Source organism: Pipistrellus hanaki (assembly GCF_964339955.1).
Source record: "Pipistrellus hanaki genome assembly, chromosome: 21".
Classification (NCBI taxonomy): Eukaryota; Metazoa; Chordata; class Mammalia; order Chiroptera; family Vespertilionidae; genus Pipistrellus; species Pipistrellus hanaki.
Genome location: NC_140523.1, coordinates 2,240,599 through 2,255,009, shown reverse-complemented (window position 1 = coordinate 2,255,009; position 14,411 = coordinate 2,240,599). Strand labels below are relative to the sequence as shown.

At 48.8% G+C, this 14,411-nt stretch overlaps 1 protein-coding gene across 1 annotated transcript in view; it reads right to left on the bottom strand.

Annotated features, from left to right (window-relative positions):
* The window catches only part of SV2B (synaptic vesicle glycoprotein 2B), a 40,232-nt gene extending 31,640 nt beyond the window's left edge, over positions 1-8,592 (bottom strand). The window contains exon 1 of the mRNA XM_084869127.1: positions 8,280-8,592. The gene's annotated coding sequence lies outside the window, so the exon portion shown is untranslated. The remainder of the gene's footprint in view (positions 1-8,279) is intronic.
* Between the last annotated feature and the right edge of the window lie 5,819 nt (positions 8,593-14,411).

Sequence of the window (14,411 nt, the reverse complement as noted above, 5' to 3'; positions counted from 1 at the left end):
GTCTCAGGGGTCGAACGTAGACCCATAAACCAGGAGGTCACTGGTTTGATTCCCGGTCAGGACCCACATGCCCAGATTGCAGGCTCCATCCAGGGGAGCGTGCAGGAGGCAGCCGATCGATGATGCTCTCTCATTGTGGATGTTTCTATCTCTCCCTCTCCTGTCCTCTCTGAAATCAATACAAATATATTTTAAGAAAGGAACTCTCTGCTGACTAAATAGATGTAAAAGTGATTTAAGGAGGAGCAGGGACTCAATCTTTGAACTTCGCATATATTAATCCTTGAAACAGCAAGGTCAGGGCAAGCAAGGACAGGGTTATGAACACTGGAACCCCTTAGAAATAAGAGGAAATAAGAGGAAAGATGGAGATACAGCCAGACTTTTCAAAGTCTTAGACACAGACAAAGCTAATGCGTGGTGATGTCATTTCAGTAAGGGAAGCCCAGCTCCGTGTGGGGTGGACTCTGCAAACATGACCCTTTCGTTTGCTAAAAGTCCTCCGTTTTCCTTCAAGGAACTGCCCTTCCCTCACTCCAGATGGGACTCGGAGTTGGGATGACCTCAGGAACGGGCCAGGCACATTTCTCTCATTCCAGAATGTGAATCTTCACGCTGAGCACACAAATCCAGAAAACAAGTTGGGGGAACTCAGCCCCTTTGGGGGTGTTTCCGAACAGCCCATCTGTCAGCCAGGGAGCAGGCTGGCCTTTTCAGACAGACAGACTGAGACTCCCTCAGAAGACACGTGGCATGAACGTCAGTCCTGGAGCATGCTCCCACTGGGGCAAACTCCTCCCCTCGAACCCTTCCCCGGAGACAGCCCAGAGCAGAGGGGAGAGCTCCAACGAGGAAACAGGGGCTCTGATCACAGATCTGCCGCAGGAAATAAACCGCCTCCCCTCCACAGTATTAAGAGTCTGGGATTAAATAACAACAAAGGAGCCTGTGTGTTTGGATCAATAGACATTGATTCCTGGAAGCCCTGGGCCTCAGCAACGCGGAGCTCACAGTGTCCGGGCCCCGTGAGGCTTGGAGTTTAAAGCGGTTAATCCCCTCGCTGATGACTGGGACAAAGAGGATTAACCCGCAGACGAGAGCCATCGTCCAAATATAGAGCGATCCCAAGCACTTTAGAAACGTGAAGCACCCCCGCCTTCCCTGGCAAATTCTTGCTCTGTAACCCCTTTGGGTGAGCTGATCAAGGAACCCTCCAACACCCCAAAGTCTCCACATTCCTCCCCCTCCCTCCCTCGCCAATGCAGGGTTAGAGCATTTCTCCTTTGACATATGCAGGTTTCTTTTCTTTTCTTTTTTTTAAATATACTTTATTGATTTTTTTTTTTTTTACAGAGAGGAAGGGAGAGAGATAGGGAGAAACACTGATGAGAGTCATCTATCAGCTGCCTCTTGCAAGCCCCCTACTGGGGATGTGCCAGCAACCAAGGTCCATGCCCCTGACCGGAATCAAACCTGGGACCCTTGAGTCCTCGGGCTCACGCTCTATCTACTGAGCCAAACTGTTTTTGGCTGTGCTCCAAGTTTAATAAATAACCACAGAGCACCTACTATGTGCCTGGGATTGTGTTAGACACCAGAGCTACAGTGGTAGACCAACTCTCAGTCCTCAGGGAACTTCCGTCCAGTAGGGAAGCACCTGTGGAGTGCCATGTTCGCTGCCAAGCACTCAACAACCGTTATCTCTTTGATAAATGCCCCTCCATAAGCCCAGAAAGTAGATCTGGTTATGGCCATTTCACAGAGGAGGAAACTGAGGCCACTGGGAAAACAGGAGGCCACCGATCCTGTGATGGGAGGACTGGAACCCAGCACAGCTTCTCTGCCAGAGACTGGCTGGCACCACCCAGAGAAGAGGGGGGGGAAAAATCACCCCTTTGTGAGGAGTGAGAGGAGAATGGGGCTCAGCATCCCACCACTTCCACATTGCTTCTTTTATATATATATATATATATATATATATATATATATATATATATATATATATAATTGATTTTCCACAGAGAGGAAGGGAGAGGGATAGAGAGCTAGAAATGTCTATGAGAGAGAAACATCGATTAGCTGCCTCCTGCACACCCCCTACCGGGGATATGCCTGCAACCAAGGTACATACCCTTGACCAGAATCGAACCTGGGACCTTTCAGTCCACAGACCTATGCTCTATCCACTGAGCCAAACCAGTTTCGGCCCGCATTGCTTCTGACCCTTTCTCATGAACCTCTTTACTGTTCCTCTTTTTTGGTTGTTGTTAATCCTCACCGGAGGATATTTCTTTCCATTGATCTTTAGACAGAGTGGAAGGGAAGGGGAGAAACAGAGAGAGAGTGACATCAGTGTGAGAGACACATCAGCTGATCGCCTCCCACACATAACTGAGTCTGCAACAGAGGTACGTGCCCTTGAGCGGAATCGAACCCAGGACCCTTCAGTCTGCAGGCCGACACTCTATCCACTGAACCAAACCAGCCCAGGCTCATTGTTCCTCTTGAGTTTCTCTTCTATTACTTTAATTTTTAAGCTACTGCTTTACGAGTTTGCATTTGATTCATGGCCATGGGTAGGATGCATTCATCACTTACTATCATTGGGGGAGGGGTGGGACTGAATCCCTCACACTCTTCAAGGCCAAGGTCAGGAGTTTCTGACATTGCTGTGACCTCTCCCACCCCATCTCTGGGCCCAGCACTCTGTCCAGAGCAGGCTGTCCCACAAGGCCGTTTTCTCTCCCCCGAGCCTACTGCATGCCAGCTGGGCTCCGTTCCTCAGTGCCATCTGCTGCCCCCAGGAGCGGGAGGGAGGCCACGGTCAGGTTCTGTCTGTGCCAGGAGAGCACAGCCATGGGCTAAATAAGAGCAGCCTTCGCTGGGCCTGGGTTTGGGGAGCCAGCATGGGGAATCCCACAAGGCTTTTCAGAGGAAGCCGTTGAGGGGTCTAAAAGGGATTTCACGCGCCTGTAAAAATTAGCCAACCTCCAGACCCAGACAACTGTGATTCAAGAAGGCTTAATACCCGCACCTAAAAATGGAGGCCGGCCAAAACCGGTTTGGCTCAGTGGATAGAGCGTCAGCCTGTAGACTGAAGGGTCCCAGGTTCAATTCCAGTCAAGGGCATGTACCTTGGTTGCGGGCACATCCCCAGTGAGGGAGGTGCAGGAGGCAGTTGTTCGATGCTTCTTTCTCATCGATGTTTCTAAACTCTCTATCCCTTTCCCTTCCTCTCTGTAAAAACTCAATAAAATATATATTTTTTAATAAGTGGAGGCCAGTTTGCTATCTTTCTCATACTTCTTTCTGAGCTTCCATCATGTTTTTCCTTGATGGCCTACACACACAGAGGCGCACCCCCCCCTCCACACACACACACACACACACACACACACACACACACACACAATATCATCGCAAACAAAACTCACCACTCACACTCACCATATTCAGCCACACTGTGGGGAGGAAATGGACAGAATCTCAAGTCTGAGGTTGAAATCATTCCAGTCCCCTCCCCCTCTTTTCGTAGAAGGTTATATTTGTCTACTTCTCCCTTTTTATAAACAGAAACACATTATTCAAGATGCTATAGATATGGGATTTTTTTCCCCCTTCGCATAAAATTGGTTTAAATAAATGTCTCCCTTCCTCAAGATTTTCCCCTGATCCTGCTTGCTTTTAAATTAAGAGCAGTACAATAATAAACCAAGAACATCACACCCCTGAATTTCAGCCACCTCTCTCCAGAGGATTTTGTCTCCTTTTTTTTTGAAAGCAGGAGCTATTTTTTGGTTTCCACTCGTTTCTCTTTCTTACTTGTCATCACACATTGCTTTCTGTGAGATACAAGCAATGGGGGCCTTCACATTTAAAGTCTGTTTTTAGGCCGAGAGATCCACAGTGAGGCTCCCAGGAGACCTGGGAAAGAAAGGGAATAACGCCGAAACCGGTGTGGCTCAGTGGTAGAACGTTGGTCTGCGGACTGAAAGGTCCCGGGTTCGATTCCGGTCAGGGGCATGTACCTTGGTTGCGGGTACATCCCCGGTAGGGGGTGTGCAAGAGGCAGCTGGTCGATGTTTTTCTCTCATTGACGTTTCTAGCTCTCTATCTCTCTCCCTTCCTCTCTGTAAAAAATCAATAAAATATATTTAAAAAAAAAAGAGAGAGAGAGAGAGAGAGAAAGAAAGAAAAGAAAAGAAAAGAAAAGAAAAGAAAAGAAAAGAAAAGAAAAGAAAAGAAAAGAAAAGAAAAGGAAAAAAGAAAGGGAATAACTTCAGGGAGTTACACTTCAAGATCCACTGAAGTGCCCTAACCAGTGTAGCTCAGTGGATAGAGCGTCGGCCTGTAGACTAGAAGGGTCGTTCTCCCAGATATGCATTATATAAAATGCCCACCCCCCCCAACTTTACCCTGGTTCCCTACCCCAACTCAACCAGGCATTCGCCATCTTCCTTTCCCTCCTTGATGTTCTTTCATCACCTGACATTACACATTTGTGTGTTTACTTGCATATTATTTGGCTCCCCCAACTAAAATGAGTGCTTCATGAGGATGGATCATGTTATTTTTACCGCTGGATTCCCTGCCTATATATTTAGAAATATATATATATACATGTGTAAAGTAGGTCAACCATGAAAACACGGTGGCAGGGGTGGGGAATGAGTTGCAGGCATTGTTCATTCAAGCAGAGCCCAGGGAAACAAGGAGTCTTAGCCAAAGGGATATAATATTAAAGTCCTTAGGGTAAAAGATTGCAAAAAAAATGTCCTCTCTTCTTCCCCTTCTTGGATCTACGTTCTTTGTAATGTGATGATGTTGCTTCTCCCATCAAGAAGTGGAGTCTACTGCCTATTCCTTCACTCTGGGCTGGCCTTGTGACTGACTTTTGTCAACAGACAAGGATGAGATGGCAGCATGTAGCCAAAATCTTGGGCCTCAAATGCCATGCAAGTGTCCGGTCTTTCTTGGACTCTGACCTTACATATGAACACGTTGGGCTCACCTGTTGGAGGATGAGAGACCACATGGAGCAGAGTCAAGTCATCCCAACAAGGCTATCCTAAAGCAGCCAGTTCTCGACCACACCATCAGCAGGCCAAAATCACATGAGCATAGTTAGAGGAGATCAACCAGGCACAACCCAGATCATCTGCCCAGCCAAGCCATAGACATGTGAGAAAATATTAAATGCTTGCTGTCTTAAGCCACTAACTTTTGGGGCAGTTTGTTCTGTCGTCCCAATAGCAAGAGCACCTATAATGTGTATGATCAGTCCTTAGAGTGGGCATCTATGCTCTTTGCTCTGATTACATGTTCACCAAGGAAACCTTCTTGTGATGTAGTTCGCATGAAGCAAAGTCTGCAGGAAGGAGACATACCAGCCATGCCACACAGTGCCATTGCAAATCAATAAAATGGCATTGTCAATAGAATGGCAGCACTGTCATGTGACCCACAGAGACAGATCAGGTTCCTGAGGCAGCAACACTAAAAGCCAGATCTTTTTTTTTTATATGTATTTTATTGATTGTTTACAGAGAGGAAGAGAGAGGGATAGAGAGTTAGAAGGATCGATGAGAGAGAAACACCGATCAGCGGCCTCCTGCATACCCCATACAAGGGATGTGCCCACAACCAACATACATGCTCTTGACCGGAATCGAACCTGGGACCCTTCAGTCTGCAGGCCGACGCTCTATCCACTGAGCCAGACCAGTCAGGGCTAAAAGCCAGATCTTGGATGGGGTAGATTCACAGAGGTAAATGTTACATTCTGAGGTGGCCTAGGGGACTAGGCCTAACCCAACCCGCCACCCTGGCCATGACCCAGCCTCACCGCATCCTATGTCACAGAAACTTTTGACCGAGTTCTCAAACATCCGGCCCTATATCCATTCAGGAAACGCTCCGCAGTAGCCCTACATACGGCACAGGGATGCAGGATCTATCCTGTGGGTGGAGCTCTCAAATCCCAAAACCAGGCTCTTTGGAGGAACAAAGTCTCAAAGGGGCAGAGCAGCAAACTAATCCTCCTATTAAGCCTAGAAGCTCAAATAAACTCATCATATGATATTATATATATGCATTCCGCGGTACACCCAAGGTCTGTGCATTTCCAATTGACTCCAACACCTTCCCATAAGCATAGATACTATTATTGCCCTCAACGAAAAATGAATAACAACTAGCGAGGACAATAGCTGCAGGACTATTCAATAAAGGTGACCCTTCCTTTCACTGTGGGAGAGAAAGCACAAACATACCACAAAGAAGCGAAATGCCCACAATGCTCTTTCTCAGACAGCTGCCTGCCTCACTCCGGCATTTCCCCAGGGGTCTAGTCAAATGTCACTTATCAGCAAAACCTTCCCCGACCGAGCTGCATAGCAATAACAATCCTCTGGCAGCACTCCCAATCCCTTTCACCTTACTTTATGTCTCTCCATGACAATGCACCATCCGCTGATACACTAACTAGTTACCTACTTGTCCAATATCTTACACACACACACAAGTTAAGCTCTTTATTTAGTTCAATTGTGCATTCCCCTTACATAGGGAAGTTACCTAAGACATAATAGGTACTCAATGAATGAACTACCATTAAAATTTTTTTGTTGTTGTTGATTGCAGAGAGGCAGAGAGAGGGAGAGAGAGAAACATCAATGACGAGAGAGAATCACTGATCGGCTGCCTCCTGTGTGCCCCCGCAATGGGGATCGAGCCCACAACCGGGTATGTTCCCTGACAGGGAATGGAACTGTGACCTCCTGGTTCATAGGTCGACGGTCAACCACTGAGCCATGCTGGTTAGGCTGAACTGCCTTTTTTTTTTTTTTTTTTGAGCACCTGTTTGTGCCAAGCAATTTATATCTGACAATTATTGCACAATGAACAAATATTTCTATGTCCTTATTATAACAACCTATTGCTATCTCCATTTGACAGATCGGGAAAACCAAAGCTCAAAGAGAGCTAAGTAACTTTCTCAAGGCACTCGCCTCGGTCTGTCTGATCAGCAACAGCCCACACTTCCTGCCCTGTGCCAGCAGCCAGCGTTTCAAACACCTTATATGATGGTTTAAGTGACAAAACGCATGTGAGGCGCATCTCTGGCAAACACACGTGACACGAGAGCTCTTCGTTCTATCGTTTTCATTGCTCTTGACCACCATGGCTTCTGCCCAGGACCAGACATCCGGGAGCCTGGATTTTCATCTCCCAGTGAAGACCCCTCGTACTGGCATTAGCTTCCCTGTATCCCACCCACTCAGAGGCAACGTCAGAGCGTTCCTTTTGAACTGGACTGGGACATGCAGATAAGTCAGGGACCCTGGGGGGGGGGGGGGAGGAAAATCAGTTCACCTGCTCTGAGAGCTCCACAGAATTTTCCAGAACCCCTGCTTCAAAACCTTCCTGGATCTGAGAGTTGGGAAGAGAATCCACTTTAAAAATATACATAAAACAAAAAAAAGCACAGCCTGACCTGCATGGGGTGCCTTCCTCCTTTGGTGTCAGCCTGTGTGTGTGTGTGTGTGTGTGTCTTCTGAGATCTGATCAGATGCCAGCTCTGCGCTGACCTATTAAAGCCCTGCCATCCAGAGGCAGCGATGTTGACGGGTAACGGAATGATATGGGTCACAGACAGATGAGGCACCCAGTCCCTGCGGACATCCACGCCCTGTCTCATTGACGAGAGCATCGTTTAAAAATAATAATAATAATAATAATAATAATCACCGTCCCGCTTCCTCTCTGCTTGCACCGCTCTCTTCCCACACTTGCATGCCTGAAGGTATCGCACTCACTAATCCAGGTGGTTGCCCGCACAGGGTGTGAGCTGCAGGGGTTAGGGTTTGGACTGTGTTTATGTCACCTCTGCAAATCGCCCCCTTTCCCCCCACCCCAAGGACTAATCTGGCCTCTGACACAGGCCAGGCGCCTGGTGAGTATTTGCTGACTCAAGAGAGATGCAGAATGTGCCTGTCCTGTGTCTGCTGCATGGGCTGGAGCAAACAGGACCAAGCAGGCTCCTCTCTGGGAAACATAGAAGAGACCATTGCTGGCCAGAAGGACCCCTGGCAATGCCCCCAACCACACACACCTCTCACCCCTTATGGCCGCTCCCTCAAACCTCAAAGCCATCCACATGTACCTCCCCGACAGGCCTTTGAAAAAAAATTAAAAATAAAAATAAATACATAAAAGAGCAGGCATTCTCCAGTGCCCCACCCTACCCCATTAGAGCCCAGAGTGGACCGTTAAGTTACCTGGAAGCAGAGAGCTTGCCTCTGTGATGTGCAGTAAGAGGTCTGTTTCAGCAGCCCGGCTGCTGGACAGCAGAGCGAGCTATCTAATACGAGTCTGCAGAAGGAACAGCAGTGCCTCCCTCGCTCCTCCCCGGCTAAACGCATTTCATTTGCTCACCCATCCCCTGCGGAACAAATCGTGTTCTCCTCCAGCTACAAAACAAACCCTCCGCGTCCCTAAGAAACCGCTCCCGCTCCCTCGGAGGGCGCCCTCCGCATGCAGCAATGCACCCGCACACACCCGGACCCGGAGCCGCTAGGTGTGTGCATGTGTTTTTTTTTTTTTTTTTCCTCTGTTCTCTTAACAACAAACCAACAGCAGCGACCAACAGCCATCCCCTGGGGATCGAACGCAAACTCAGAGCCGCTGGCTTAGGGAAACGGAGTTAGCACAAGTTGCAGAAACTAGGCGAGCTCGTAGTTCACGCAGGGTGCTTTACCCCGGCCCTTTGGGGATTGCCACCTTCCCAGAAGCGCGCAGCCTTGCGCAGGAGGGCAAGTCCTTGCTTTTTTCCAAGATCCTCCCTCTCCCTGTCTTTCATGCCTTTTGCGACCCACACTCGGAGGTACCAGCGTGTCTGTTTCAGCTGTTTCAGCTCCACCAGGCAAGCCTGGGATCCCTCAGTCCCCGCGTCCCCTGCGGGTCTGGAGGAGCGAGCGGCGCCATCCCCTACCTGGATGGGAAAAATCCACGGGCGGAAAACCACGAGCAGGCGATCGCCACCACCGGGTGCCCGAGGAGCAGCGTCCGCCCAGGCGATCGGGACTCAGGCAGGAAGGAGCCCGCGATGTCACACCTGCAACACGGCGCCCACGCCGCCGCCGCCTCCGAGCCCGCCCCGCCCTGCGCAGCGCTGCGGCGCCCGCCCGGCTCCGAGCCACCACGGGGAGGCGGGCTGGAGGGAGGGAGGCTCCGGAGGCTCCTGGATCTCCTGGTCGGTGGGATCGATGCTAACCCGCTTGCTTCCTTCCCGGCAGGAGCCTGAACGGTGTGCGCCGTGGGCAGGCAGCTTCTCCGCTGCAAATCCCCTTCTGATTGCAGGCGGGGTGCTTGGGAAAGGGAACCACCAGGGTGCCAGGGTGCCAGGCTTCCCGCATTGGCAGACCCATGGATGTTAGTTCAACTTCCTGTGGCTCGAGTTTCCGAGAATTCTCATCAGCAGTGGATGATGGTAGTCATCTCTCTTGGGTCTTCTCTCTCTTTCTCTCTCTCTCTCTCTCTCTCTCTCTCTCTCTCTCTCTCTCTCTAAATATATTTTATTGATTTTTTTTACAGAGAGTAAGAGAGAAGGATAGATGCAGAAACCGGTGTGGCTCAGTGGATAGAGCGACAGCCTGCGGACTGAAAGGTCCCAGGATCGATTCCAGTCAAGGGCATGTACCCTGGTTGCGGGCACATCCCCAGTAGGGGGTGTGCAGGAGGCAGCTGATCGATGATTCTCTCTCATCGATGTTTCTAACTCTCTACTCTCTCTCTTCCTCTCTGTAAAAAAAACAATAAAATATATTTTTTAATTTCTTTTAAAAAAGAGAGGATAGAGAGTTAGAAACATAAATGGGAAAGAATCATTGATCAGCTGCCTCTTGCATACCCCCTACTGGGGATGTGCCTGCAACCAAGGTACATGCCCTTGACAGGAATCGAACCTGGGACCTTTCAGTCCGCAGGCGGATGCTCTATCCACTGAGCCACACCGGTTTTGGTGGGTCTCCTCTCTTGGGTCTCCATTCACCATCTCCCAACTAAAACATGTCAGAGTCCGGGACTCACATTCTGGGGGAGAAGGATCCTCCGATGATGGCCCATCCCCCAAAGCATCTTCGCTAATGAAGGTCATGAAATCCCTCTGTCCTTCTAAATGCATAAGGGAAATGGGAAAATAACCTGCTTGGGGCGTGGAGGGAAGCAGGAAGTGGTCAAGGCCTAATGCATTCAACGAAGTCTCCCTCCTTCCAGCCCCACTCCCCCACCTCCACCCACAAAAGAGACCAGCAAAGCCCTAACCGGTGTGGCTCAGTGGATAGAGCCTGCGGACTGAAAGGTCCCAGGTTCGATTCCGGTCAAAGGCATGTACCTTGGTTGCGGGCACATCCCCAGTGAGAGGTGTGCAGGAGGCAGCTGGTCGGTGATTCTCTCTCATCGATGTTTCTAACTCTCTATCCCTCTTTCTTCCTCTCTGTAAAAAATCAATAAAATATATATATTTTTAAAAAATAACACCAAAATTAAAAAAAAAAAGGGGTGAGGGGATAGCCAAAAACTGTGGGACCACTCCAAAGGCATAATACGCAATTAAGGGGAAAAGCGAGGGGAGAGGAAAGGAACAGAATGCGCAAAGCAATAACGACCGAGGCTTTTCCCAAATGAATGGCACAGACCTGGGAAGGTCAGAGAAGAGGCGAGACAAACAAAATACAGGCCGTGTGGCCCCCGAGAGACAAAGTCATTGGACATATAAACGCCCAGGAGGAATTTCTCTGCCGAGATGGACTCACCATCGTCAACCCGGAGCCCCAAAATGGAGGCGAGGGTGTAGCCGCCGCCATGCGCAGCCCGAGGCGTCCCGGGAAGCATCTCTGACAGAACTCCTTCCCGCCAACCTGCATCTTCCACTTGTCACTTGGAGACAGACCGGCCCCGTCCAATCAGAACTGCTCCCTCGCGGCCAATCAGGAGGGCCCAATTCGAGAACCAATCAGAAGGAAGCCTAGAGCCTCATTTGCATAAACTCGAGCCCGAGGATAAACTGGGCGCGAACTTCCTCCTGTCAGCAGAAGCGGCGCCTTTGGCTTCTCGGCCGCCCGCTGTGCAAATCGGCGCCTGAATAAACCTTCCTTTTTTTCAGGCAGAAAACCCGAAATGAAGGAAACATCTGGAAAGAAGCCTAAAAGGGTAAACAGACAGACAAACAAACCCCTCCACCGGGAGCAACATGGAATGCTCCGTCCAAGTTCTCGTCAGAAACCAGGCGCCCAGAAGAGGTGGGGGGCGGGGGAGGCGTATTTGACGTGTCAAGAGCAAAACCAACACCCACCTAAATGTCTATGTCGGGAGAAATTATTCATTGAAAAATTATTTAAAAAGGCAAACAGGACCGGAGGGGATGTGTTGTTGCCAGTGGCCTTGCCTTTGTGTATAAGAAGTTCCTCGGGGAGAAGGAGTGGGTTTGAAACCCGGAGCTTCCGGGGTGCCCTCAGGCCGTGACCCCCACACTGGGCGGGACAGGACAGAGGAGGCCCTTCCAGGCCTGGGGGCGGACTCCATGAGGAGCATCATCTCAGAAAAGTAGCTCTTGGCACCCGCAACCGGGATCTTATGGGTACGGAGGACTTTGCGGGGTTCAGTGCACACTGGCCAGAGGGGCTCAGCTCCCCATTGCTCTCTCCAGGCTGCATCCTTGGGAATGACACCCACCGTGGGAATGGAGAGCGGACAGATCATCCAAGGACAGGGGAGCGGAGGAGGGTGCTCCAGTGATCTGGATCCTGCTCGATTATCTGGGTCCAGCTCGATTATCCCGGTCCAGCTTGATTATCCAGATCCTGCTTGATTATCCAGGTCCTGCTCGATTATCCAGATCCTGCTCGATTATTCAGGTCCTGCTCGATTATCTGGGTCCAGCTTAATTATCCAGATCCTGCTCGATTATCCCGGACCAGCTCGATTATCCGGGTCCTGGCTGGATTATCCGGGTCCTGCTCGGTTATCCCGGTCCAGCTCGGTTATCCGGGTCCTGCACAATTATCAAGGTCCTCCTGGATTATCCGTGTCCTGGCTCGATTATCCGGGTCCTGCTCGATTATCCGGGTCCTGGCTGGATTATCCGGGTCCAGCTCACTTATCTGACCCAGCTGGATTATCCAGGTCCTGCTCGTGGGCCACGGACAGTCATGGCGGCCTCTCAATGAACAGGAGGACATGGACACAGATCAGACATTCCCGCCTTGATCAAGGAAGGGAGAGAAGGAACAAATGAAGGTAAATAAAAACTTTTCTTATTCTTCTTAATCAGATCAATAAGAGCTTGTAAAAAAGAACAGCAGCAAAGATATGTTTGATTATGTATGTTCACTTATATATAATGCCTGGTATATATTTAATACATAAACAATAGCTTATATAAGCTTTTTTTACTTTTTGGGTTTTTTCCTTTTTTAAAAACATATATTTATGTCTATATACTAGTAAATGAGATGAAGAACAGCAATGATGCAAAGTACAAGCAAGGGACAGGAGGAAGGAATTAGGAATATCTGGTTGCTATAAGATAATTGCACTACCCATAAAGCGTTATTGTTATTTGAAAATGAACTTGGATTAGCTATCAATATACATTACAAACTATCTAAACCACTAAAAATGTAGACATATGTATAATTGATATATTAAGAAAGGAGACGAAATGTAATCCTATAAAATGCTCCATTAAAACTACAGCCCTAGCCGGTTTGGCTCAGTGGATAGAGTGTCGGCCTGCAGACTCAAGGGTCCCGGGTTCGATTCCGGTCAAGGGCATGTACCTTGGTTGCGGGCACATCCCCAGTAGGAGGCGTGCAGGAGGCAGCTGATCGATGTTTCTCTCTCATCGAAGTTTCCGGCTCTCTATCCCTCTCCTTTCCTCTCAGTAAAAAATTAATAAAATACATTTTTTTAAAAAAACATTGAAAAAGTGGATTGCAACCGTCCAGTATTGGCATCCAGCCTGGGTCTATCCTTCTAGCCCTCCCACCCCATAACCCAAAGGGCAGTGATAAATGTGACTTCACGGCCCTCTTATGCACAATGCAGGGCTTAATGATTCAGAAGGGATTGGTGCTCTCTTAAGTGTTCCCAGCAGAGTCAGTAGCAGGGCATGAATATTTCATGACTTTTCTGTTCATGTGTGAGGACAACTCAGACTGGACTTCCTGAGTCGCAGGGAGAAGGCCAAGATTATTGGAGATGGCAGCTTCCTCTCTGAGCGCAAAGAGGGATCTCGTTTCATGTCCACGGGTCATCCTAGACTCTGAGACATGGGTTGGACACCAACATGTGTGTTTAGCCAGGAAGCATGTTTCCATGGCAGTCTTATGTTCCTGTGTCTGCCCTTCTTCCCCCACCCAGCGTGTTAAGTCCTCTGCGGGCTTTGTCCATCTGCAATGCAGCGGGGGCCTCAGCTGCTTTATGACCCACTAATAATCCTGGGGGATTAGGCCAAAATCCAGACAATAATGCTCACCATACTTACCTTGTGATTGCTCGCCGTTATTAAAGAATCTGTTTTCAATTTGGAGACACTGACAAAGATTTCACAAGGAAAGTCATTGTTACATTATTTGTAGCAGAGCCGAAACCGGTGTGGCTCAGTGGATAGAGCGTCGGCCTGCGGATTGAAAGGTTCCAGGTTCGATTCTGGTCAAGGGCATGTACCCTGGTTGCGGGCACATCCCCAGTAGGGGGTGTGCAGGAGGCAGCTGGTCGATGTTTCTCTCTCATGGATGTTTCTAGCTCTTTATCCCTTTCCCTTCCTCTCTGTGGAAAATCAATAAAATATATTTTTTAAAAATCAATAAAATACATTTTTTTAAAGAAAGAAAAGAATCCCCCTTTTAAAAATTATTTGTAGCAGAAAACATTAGGAATCACTTTAACACCAACGAAAAAGGATTTTTAAAGTAAATTATAGCAGTACTCGCACATGCGTGATTAGATTATTTTGTGGGAAAAGAGGATCTCCAGCCCAAGCTGGTTTTGCTCAGTGGATAGAGCGTCAGGCTGCAGACTGAAGGGTCCCAGGTTTGATTCTGGTCAAGGGCACACTCCTGGGTTATGGGCCCAATCCCCAGTGGGTGGCGTGCAGGAGGCAGCCAACCAGTGATTCTCTCATCCGTGATGTTTCTATCTCTTTCTCCCTCTTTGAAAACAATAAAAATATTTTATTTTAAAAAGATAAAAGGAGAGTCTCCAAATAGACTAGACCCATGGTCGGCAAACTTCGGCTCTATGGCCCCTTGAGTGTGGCTCTTCCATGCAATACCACGGCCTGGGCGAGTCAATTTTGAAGAAGTGGCATTAGAAGAAGTTGAAGTTTAAAAAAATGTGGCTCTCCAAAG